Source organism: Pan troglodytes, chromosome 3 (assembly GCF_028858775.2).
Source record: "Pan troglodytes isolate AG18354 chromosome 3, NHGRI_mPanTro3-v2.0_pri, whole genome shotgun sequence".
In the NCBI taxonomy this organism is placed as follows: domain Eukaryota; kingdom Metazoa; phylum Chordata; class Mammalia; order Primates; family Hominidae; genus Pan; species Pan troglodytes.
In genome coordinates, this window is record NC_072401.2 from 12,221,073 (window position 1) to 12,232,042 (window position 10,970).

Consider the following 10,970-nt stretch of genomic DNA (forward strand, 5'->3'; position numbering starts at 1 on the left):
AAGGCTCCTTGGGTCTTACATCTGCACTTTTCTCACTGTGTTCACCTTGAGCAGGTCATTTGACTTCTAATCTTAGGATCCTCATTTGAAATGGTGATATGCAGAAAAATAGAAAATGTGAGTGAAGTGACTTGCACAGTGTTTGGTACAGTAGTTGCTCTGTGAAGGCTATTTCCATCATCCCCAAGCTTTCTCCTTGGAGCTATAATTTAGTTTTTCAAAATAGAACGACGTGATTTTTTTGTTACTTCTATTGGAAATCCCAGCCTTTCTTTTTCCAGAGAAGCTTAGTAATTGGCATCATTGGCAGCCAAGTGTTATTAAAAATTTATATTTGGAAATCGTGCAGGGTCCTTAAAAAACATCTGATCCATGTTGCTTCTCAGAATATAATCATCACTGCAACAGCCCTGAATTCTGATTATTCACATCGTCCTTGAACATCTCCATCTTCCGGGAACTCCCTGTGTCCATAGATGATGCATTGTAATTCTGTCCATCTCTGCTAAGATCTAAAATTCATTTTCCTGCTTTCTCTCCATTGACGTCTCCCTGACTCCTTGAGTAACCACGTAACAGGTCTGACCTCCCTTCGTAGCCCACCTCAGCTGTGTCATCCAGCTTCCTCACTCTCCTTTTACATATTTAGTCTCTCAGAGAAAGACTATTCCTTGTTCTGAGGTTTGGAGCAAGTTATTTACTATCTTTGGGCCCTCTGTTTATTTAGCTAAGGGGACAGATAATATCTACTTTTCTTGGTTGTGAGAAATAAATAAAATTATATGTACTATTCAAAAAGCATTTACTAAGCCCCAATTATATGCCCGGCCTTTGTCTAGAACGTGGAGATGTAACAGTGAACACAATAAACAAATGTCTCTCTTTCATGAGCTTTCTTCCTTGTGGAGGAGGCAGACAGAACACAACCTATCATCAGCATAGTAAACAAGGAAGATAGATAATAGGTTGGTAGGTAGTGATAAATGATAACATAGAATAGTAGGACACATGTAATATTGGGGTACGAGGTAGTACATTTAGGAAAGGTATACAGGGAAGACTTATGAGAAAGGTAACATTTGAAGAGACTTGGAGGGCCAAAGGAAAGAGTTAGATGTATTTGGGAATGAGAATATTCCAGACAGTTGGAACAGCAAGTACGAGGGCCTTGAAATGGGACCTTGACATCATTTCTGTCATGAAATAAAAATCAATGAACTTAACATCAGTTTTTCTATAGCAATGTTTAATTTAACCTAATAGAGTCTCTGAACATTCTTTTTTAAGAAAAATCTTATATTTTCTCACCACAACAGTACACATAGGGAAACTGGTAGTGATATTATCATAAGAATTAACAATACACCTATTTAGAATTTAATTTTACAGTGCTCATAAGCATTAGCTTGCATTCCCAGACTAATCAAGTTATGGGAACATTGGCCACCCAAATGCTTTTTACAATCAACATTTTTGGATATGTATTTAGCTTTCAGAGACGATCATAATGATATTTCATCTCCAAATATCTCGTGTCTTCTAGTGTGATAGAAAAGAAACAAACATCTACTGCTTTTCATTTGGAAGACACACATGCCAGATGTGGTTAAAGTTTGTCCATGGAACATGAAATTTCAAATTGTAAACATACCCCAAAGAAAATATTAAGGACAAACGCACAACTAAACATTAATTAATACTGTTGTTTATTTCCTCTCCCTTTCCTTCATATTTTCCATAAAAGTTTTAAAGATTAACATTTTAATATTTTATCAAAGGGCTCATGATTATTTGACATTGTCTGATAAGATGTGTCTAAGCAAGAAATATATATATATATTATATATATGCATATGCACACATACATATTTATCATGGGTGATATATCACATGGAGGTCAAATTGTGCTCCCTTTTCTAGGAAGGGACACTTTTCCCTAAAATTTAGCCAGTATGCTGCATGTAGACCAATGCAGCTAGAAAAAGTCTCACTCACTCTCAAGGGAAAGGGGCGGGGGAACAAGACTATTGCCAATCAAACAACACCTGTTAAATCTGTCTACTTGGGCTTACATTACAATGACCCATTAGGCATAAAGGGTACCTTTTACCATACTTGTTTTATAGGATTTTATTATTTCCGAGCCACAATCTGTTGTTGTTACACCACAGAATGTTGAATTAGGATTAAAATATCATTAGATAAATTCGGAGTTGCAGATAATCAAGTAAAATATAATCTGAAAGCAGAAAATATTCAGATAAAAATCTTAGTCTGCGTATTGTGGAAATGACTGTATGTCTGATGATTTGCTGTCAGTTTCACTGAACTGTAACATTAGTGTGCAACTCTGCTTAACATTTCCTTAAAACTTATTTCCTAATTTTTTTTTTCTCAGAAATCTCCAAGTGAGAAGACCTTACTTGTCTTCTGAAAGTCTGGTAACTTTCACCTGCGCATAATGCTACCATCATGATTTCCTTTTCCTTCCTTCTTTCCACCTTTCCCTTCCGTTTCCTCCCCTTCCCTCTCCTCACCTCCCTTTCCCTTCCATTCTTTCTTTATCTTTATTGAGGTATAATCGATAAGAAACAAAACACTTTGCACATATTTAATCTATACAATTTGGTGAGTTTGGACATGCACATGCATCTGTGATATTATCCGTATAATCAAGGTACAAGTGCATTCATCACCACTAAAAATTTTCTTATGTCTCTTTTGTGTGGGGGTGGGAGGGTAAGAATGCTTAACGTCTGGTCTACTCTTTTAACAAATTTTTAAGTACTCAATACAGTACTGTTAACTACAGGCACTATGTTATACAGAAAATCTGCACGACTTATTCATTTTGCACAATTGAAACTTTACACCTTTGAATAACAACTCCTCCGTCCCCTAACCCAGACCCTGGCAACTACCAGTCTCTTCTCTGATTCTCTGAGTCTGAAAATTGTAGATACCTTATATAAGTAGAATCGTACAGTATTTGCCTAAGACTGGCTATTTCATTTAGAATGGTGTCTTCCAGATCAATTCATGCTGTAACAAATGCATAATTCATTTCTTTTTAATGACTGAGTAATATTTCTATATCTTGACTGTTGTAAATAGTGCTGCAATGAACATGGGCATTCCAATGGCTCTTTGAGATTCTTATTTCAATCATTTATTGAATGTGTGTGTGTGTATATATGTATATATAAACAAAGACACAGAAAAGGAATTGCTGGACCATAAGATAGTTTTATTTTTAATATTTGGAGAAACCTTCATACTATTTTCCAAAGTGGCTCTACCAGTCAGCATTCTCACCAATAGTATTAAAATGTTTAAATTCTTTTCACATCCTCACCAATACATTGTCTTTTTATATATATTATAATAGCCATCCTGATGGGTGTGAAGTAATATCTCATTGTGCTTTCACTTCGCATTTGCCTAATTAGTGATGTTTAGAAATTTTTTACATGATCGTTTGCCATTTTTATGTCTTCTTTTGAGAAAAACCTATTTAGATCCTCTGTCTAGTTTTTTTTATCAGGTTGTTTTCTTGCTATTGAGTTCTCTGAGTTTCTAATATATTTTGGATACTAATCCCTTATCATATGTGTGGCTTACAAATTTTTTTTTCTATTCTATAGATTGCTTCTTAACTCTATTGTTTACTTTGCTGTGCAGAAGCTTTTTAGTTTGATGAATTTCCATTTGTCTATTTTTGTTTTTTGTTGGCTGAGCTTTTGGGGTCAATTCCAAAAAAGCATTGCCCAGAACAATGTCGTATAGTTTTTTTCCCTATTGTTTTTTCAGTAGTTTTAAAATTTAAGGTCTTATGTTTGTCTTTAATCCATTTTAAGTAGATTTTTGTGTATGTGAAGGGCCCAATTCCATTCTCTTGTATGGGGGTACCTAGTTTTTCCAAAACAATTTGTTGAAAATGTTCTCCTTTCACTATTTTGTGTTTTTGGCATCGTTATTGGTGATCAATTGACTGTATGTATAATGCATAAATTTATTTCTGGGCTTGAAAGACTCAATGATCATGTTTAACTATCAGATTTAAAGCATGCATCCCAAAATATTTTATTATATATTTTTTCACTCTTCTAAGTTATATATAGGTACCATATATTATATATAAGATAAAAGTAAATCAAAATAGAAATAAGAATAAAATAACAAATATACAAATGTTATAAATATGGAATAACAAATGTTATAAATATGGAATATATTCTAAACTCATAAATATCTTCTTTTGCACTCTGAATAACAAATTGTAGGCCAGTCCTTGTAGCTAAATTCTTATTTTGCAACATTTATATTTTTCTACCTTTTCCTTTTTAAAGCCATCTTTACACATGTTTTTCTTTCCTTATGTTTTTCAAGATTAATCTTCTGAAGTGGGAAAACTGGAATTATATCAGGGACTCCCCAGGGTAAAATTTGATTCTCAAATCTTTACTCTTTTTCCCCTGAAGTATAAAACATGACATTATGTACAAAAGGAGTCTTGCTTTCAAATCAGGATTTTTGCATTAGACTATTTAATATATCCAACATTTATTCTGCGTATTGAAGCTACATGTATATGATATACCTAGGTAAATATTACAGAAGGGACTTATTTTCTCTTTACAATCAAGTGTAATATGATTAGACACAAAGTTGATATTTCTCCAGCTAGATTACTTGATGTCAGGTATTTTGAGCTCTCATGTTTCAGGTAGGGGAAAAAAATATGAAGAAACCAGGTTTTGCCGAAGGTCACCCTTAGAATCAGTGATAAAATCCAGATGTATGAGTTACTAGTCTGTATTTTACCAGAATTTGTTTTAGATAATTTCATCAAAACACTATCTAATCTATCTGAAGATAGTAAATTTCAAGAAGTAAATTAATGTATTAATGACTGTTCTGAAAATATATGTATTTTTTAACTTGTAAAATGTGTTAGAGAAAAAAATGAGACACTTAGATCCTCCCAGGTATCCTCCGAGTGGGGATAAAACGTCCACTAGAGGGCATTTCTCCCTGGACGCTCTGTTGTCAAGGCTGTAAGCTCATTCCCCAAAATGCTATGAACTCATTTTATCAAATTGGGAGTAACTAACTAACTAAAAAAATTGAATGTGAAGTATTCTGATGCTTCCGGATTCACACAAATAAGATCAGAACCACCTTTCCATTTCAAAACTGACAGAATTTGAGAGGCTATCCATTTCTGATAACTCTCCTAGTGTCAAGCATGCTGCATGTGTACTTTTTTTAACCATTATTAAAACAAATTTGAAAGTAAAATTTTATTATACAAATTTAGAGATGAGAAAACTAGAGTCAACTAATCTATGTGTATTGTGCTCTTATTGTCATGATTTCTATGTGGTTTCATGCCCAATGGCATCTTTGTATAAAAAATATACAGATAGATTATAACTATGCTTATTTTTCTTATGTGTGTTACGCTGCTGTTTAGTTGTATGTTTCAGCTGTATGATATGTTTTAATATACATACTGAAATGATTACCACAGTGAATCATACTAACGTATCCATCTGTTTACATAGTTACTCTTTTTGTGTGTATGTGTGATATAAGTGTCTGACATCTACTGTTAGTAAATTTCTAATATGCAATACAATATTATTAACTATAATTCTTCTGCTATGCTTTAGACCTCTAGACTTATTCACCCTACATAAGTGCAAGTTTGTATCCTCAGACCTACAACTCCTCATTTCCCCTGCTCCTCATCCGTGGCTGGTAACCACCATTCTACTATCTGCCTGTATGAATTTGATTTTGTTATATTCCACTTGTGAGATCATACGGCACTTATTCTGTGACTATATTATTTCAGTTAGCTTGATTCCCTCAAGGTTCATCGTGTGGTCACATATTCTATAATGTTCTGCTTCTATATGGCAGAATAACATTCCATTCCATGGCCGTTGCATAGTTTTTGGTAATTGTCTAACCATCTTAGGTATTCCTGGTTGTTTAGAAGCATCCTTCTTATTTCTGCCTTTATCTTCATATGGTGTTCTGTGTGTATACCTTCATGTCCAAATTTCCTTTTTACATGAGAATACCAGTCATAGTAGATTAGGGTCCCATTGTACTCTAGAATGTACTCTTAACCTACCTAATTATATCTTCAATGACCTTACTTCCTAATAAAGGCACATTTTGAAGTATTATTAGGGGCCTTCAACATAGGGCTTTCTAGGGAAACATTTCAGCCTACAATAGTCACTTTATGTTTTACTCTATGATTGGCACTAGACTGGGTCATCTAATAAATAGATGAGCCATTCTTGCTCCTTGCTCTTTAGAATACTATGTGGAGTCCAAGAAGAACAGAGAGTGATTAATTGGGAAGATGTTGCTTCAGACAAAAAAAAAAAAAAGGAAAAATGGCTTTAGATTGGAGAGTGACCTAATTTAAAACCAGTTCTGAGAAAAAACTTCATGTGACCTTGAACAATTTATTTTACCATTTTTTTGTTTCTTCACATAAAAGATAAAATTAGTGAATTGGATCTGTCACTGCCCAGCAATAATACACATTAGATATGGATTTTGTAGAAACACTATAGTAGATGATGCCTAAACCATCTTTCAATTCTAAGAGGTTGTCACATGCATCTGGAAGAGCCTGAGAATGCTTTTGAGTTATACATTGAGCTTGACACCAAATACTGACCAACTTGGTAACATCCCCTCTTTCCTTACCTCCATTCCTTTTCAATACATATGTTTCTCTGATATTGTATGTTTTTATGATATAATTGCTAGGCCTCAAAATTTTGAATCCTACTCTAAGACATGTGAGGTGTGACTGATGCTTAGAAAATTATGTTGATAAATTATAAAAACATCATAAAACCAGGATTTATTATTGTTTTTTATTCTAGGACTATTTCATTCTAAAATTATTGTTCTTTACTATATGATCAAGTCTCTATAGCTTTTGAAAAATTCAACCTCTCTAAATATTTTTCAATTGGATTTGGAGTGGAGTGTTTTAAATGTTACTTGAGCTTCATTTTTAATTTTTTAATTTTTAAAAATGTTTTCTAACAGGCATGAAGCATAATAAGATTTTTATATTCTTCCTTGTGCAGCTAGGAGAGGAGAGTTTTCTATATTTTTGGGAGAAAGAACAATTAGATTGTCATCATAAACTCTTGTTGTCAAAGGACAGTTTCATTCCATTGTCAAGTGCTGATGTCTTTGGTACTAACTGCTGAGCATTAAGAAGTTCTGTTCTCACTGCCAGAGGCTTACTCATGTTAAATTCTTGTCAGCCTCCCTAATCATAAGCCGCCTAAATGAGGAAAAAAAACAGTGCTTCCAAATCTGAACGAAGTATGCTATATAAAGTTGGTGGACATGGTAACAACACTTGCCAAAGAAATATTCTAGCCAGCAGTGATACGGCATCCTGAGTAACTGACTAACGAGCTTAAGCAATTGCCTAGACCTTGGTGTGTCATCCTAAAAGTAAAATGGAAACATACCTAAAGAAACAAAGAAATAACAACATTTAAATTATTGAAACGAGCAATTGATAAAATGATATATTTGGATCTTCTACCCTGAAATAAGCCCCTCTCTGCCCTGGTGTCATTTCAGGCCAATGAGCTATACCTAGTGATTCCAAAGTCCACATATATTTACTCTGTTCTCACTGTGCAAAGTAACCGCTCTGAAGTCAAGTAAGTCATTGTCGATAGATAGTACTAATTACATTAGGTTTTATATATGTGTGTCTGAACATACTATATAACAAACATATATAGTACACAATTTTGCCTTTTATATACTTGCATGTGTGCATATATATGTACATGTGCAATCATGCATAGTTAATGGCACATGTATACACTTGTGAAATAGAATACCTACCAATTGCTAATGAAGGGATTTCTCTGATACCAATCCAACTTGTATGGGGAAAGCTACTTACCTGCTTTATTTCTCAATTTTCTCATCTATGACACAAGGTAAGCAGGTGCACATGTTATCTGTGTTGTCTCCTAGCTCTTAAATCAATTTTATAACATGAATTGCATTTATCCAATAGGAGAAACACTTTTTAGCTTCAGAGTATAATTGGTATAGTTTTACATTGCAAGTAACAGAAGCCCCATGGAGCCAAATTGATCAAAATATGGTATTTCAGAAGGATGAGGTGGATCTTAGGCATAGATGCATACATAGATTCCAATGAAAATAATGTGGCACTGTCTTCTTGTAGCTCTGCCTTTTCTTCTGTGCTGGGCTCTTGTTTACCTGCTACAGGCTGGGCTGATATTCTCTGTATGGTTAAGTATATGTCCAAGCACTGCCAAGCTTCACATCTACCTGGCCTCCAAAGCAAGAGGCTTTTAGAACTGCCGTTAGAACAGTCCTGGGGAGAGCTTGGATTTCTGAGTTGAGACATGTGTAAACACTTAAATCAATCACTCAAGCTGTGTGGACAATTTTCCATGATACTCTGGACTAGGATGACCCATCCAAGAATTGGCAGGAAACTAGCTGGACCAGCCATCCTTACACAGATTTATTCCCCCATATTTCAAGGAAGTGAGCCATTTTGCTTGATCCAGCACACACTTATCTACAGTGCTTACAACTAAGAACTCAGATACAGTGTCTTAAAGGCTTATTTCCTCTTCAACATGAGCCTCTGCTCTAACCATTGTCAATCACTATGAATTTTCTTGTGTGACTCTGGCTTATCTTGATAATTTCCTCTTCTTCCTAAAGCCCTTAGCATGCCTATCTTATATACTTTGCCATCCACAACTCCAGATTTTCTCTACAAAATGTTGAAACAAATGAATACACATAGAAACAAAACAAAAATAATAACTTAGCACACCTCTCTAGTAAATATTGTTTTCCTCAATGCTGGTGTAGAGAATTATTTTCTAAACTCCCACAGTGCCCTAGATTTTTCTCTGTTATTGCGCTTACTACAAGATACAGTGCTTTTTCTTTCCTACTACCAGACTCTTGCATAAATAAGGCATGTTTTGAAAGAGGCATAAACACAAATTGAAATATTTAAAAAGAAAAAAACTGGAAGGATCCCAGTACTTTCATAACTACCAGAGAGTTGTCTTCATATTTCTTGTATTTGCTGACTTTGAATGTCCATTTTATGCTCTCCCTTTCCAGAAAAGCTGGGATACATGAAGACTGCCATCCCTTGAGTCACTTGCCCTGTAGCTGCCACTGTTGGAAAAGGGCTTGATTCTGTGTCCTTGTGCCCACTTTGAAAAGCCCTGGGAAGTCCTTGGAGTCAGATGATCAGGCCTCCACCACTCTGCCAAAAAGTCTGTTCAGTGAGTTTAGAATCATATAGAAAAGACATGGATGTGGGGGATCCTGTGCCATGTATTTGAAACAGTAGCTGCCATATAATATGCTTTCGGTATATGAATGAATTCAAAAGGATATTATCATGCTAATACCTTCTAGATCAGGAGTCCCCAACCCCTGAGCCACGGACTGATATGGATCTATGGTCTCTTAGGAACTGGGCTGCACAGGAGGTAAGTGGCAGGCAGGCAGAGCATTAACACCTGAGCTCCGCCTCCCATCACATCAATGGCAGCAGGGCACTAGATTCTCATAGGAGTGTGAACCCCACTGTGTACTGTGCATGTGAGGGATAGAAGCTGCACACTCCTTATGAGAATCTAATGTCTGACGAGCTGAGGTGGAACAGTTTAATCCCAAAACCATCCTCCTGCACCCACAAGTCTGTGGAAAGATTGTCTTCCATGAAACTGGTCCCTGGTGCCAAAAAGATTGGGGTCCACTGTTCTAGAACTTAAACAGTGAAAAAGTTTCAATTTTAGACTCATATAAGTAAGTTGCCAGTTGGTGTAAAGCACTGGCTTTTCTCCCTTTTGGGGAATGCTTAGGAATAATTGACTTTTTCAGATTTCAGTTTTCTGCACTTTTCATCTGTGTAAAAGGGTATTTATGATAAGGATATGTGGGCTAAAGGGCCAGATTCAATAGCACAAAGCTTTCTTGTGAGTTAATACTATACTTATTATACTTTTTTCCCTTAAGCCTGTATTTTTTTTTCTGATTTTCTGATATTTTTCTCCATAGCCAAAATGGTGTTTAAGAAATTAAAGGCCAGCTTGAATGTGGAAGCTCAACTATAACTACAGGGCAAAAAACTAAATCTTGTCATAATAATATTCATGAGTGGTTATTAATAATGAGGACTTGCAACACTTTCATCTAAATTATCTTGGCCATGGAATTAAAATATACAGATTACTTTCCATTAACATTAAGATACCATGAATAAAAGACCAAGTTTGTAATAATTAGAGTAGGTTTCAGAATTTTGCCCTGCACTCAACTCGTTATAATTTTATTTTTAATTGTTGCAACCTGCAACCTCTGTGCCTCCGTTTTTAATTTATTTATACAATGACGATTTTAATGCTTTTCTGACAAAAAAGTCAAGGGGGTAATGTGAAAGCAAATACATTTTCTTGTTTTAATGCGTATATAAACATAGTGCCAGTTCTCCTGTGTTAACTTTTTTTTTTTTTTCCTCATCTTCAAGCAATGGTGCTTCTAGAATTTCCTTACAGGAGGAGTGAAGAGTAAGCATTTGGATTGGACCAGGATTTGGAGAACTTGTCATGTTGCTCTATGTGCATATGAAATACATCATTGTAACTTAGAATGTGAATTATAGAACAAACATGGAAGTTGGAAAAATATTCTAAACATATTTTTATGACCTCTACTTGCAAAATAAGGAAACTGTTAGGTTTTTCTATCAAAGAATAAGTGCAACAAAAACAAAAATTTCTGGATGGACAAAAGGAGATTTGAGGGGCAAGGCTAAAGCCCCCCAAACCTTCCTCAGGATGAACACAAACCCCATATTTTCCTGTTGCCACTGTTCCATGTTGCTGGGCTCT

The 10,970-nt window shown here is 35.1% G+C and overlaps 1 long non-coding RNA gene across 2 annotated transcripts in view; it reads left to right on the top strand.

The window, feature by feature from the left end:
- Positions 1-10,766, top strand: part of LOC107974195 (uncharacterized) — a 55,546-nt gene extending 44,780 nt beyond the window's left edge. Inside the window, exons 2-5 of one of the 2 annotated variants that reach the window (XR_001716759.4) lie at positions 7,639-7,721; positions 9,190-9,356; positions 9,493-9,566; positions 10,607-10,766. This is a non-coding gene — a long non-coding RNA (uncharacterized LOC107974195). The remainder of the gene's footprint in view (positions 1-7,638; positions 7,722-9,189; positions 9,357-9,492; positions 9,567-10,606) is intronic. The other variant, XR_001716758.4, reaches the window with a different exon arrangement.
- Positions 10,767-10,970: the final 204 nt, after the last annotated feature.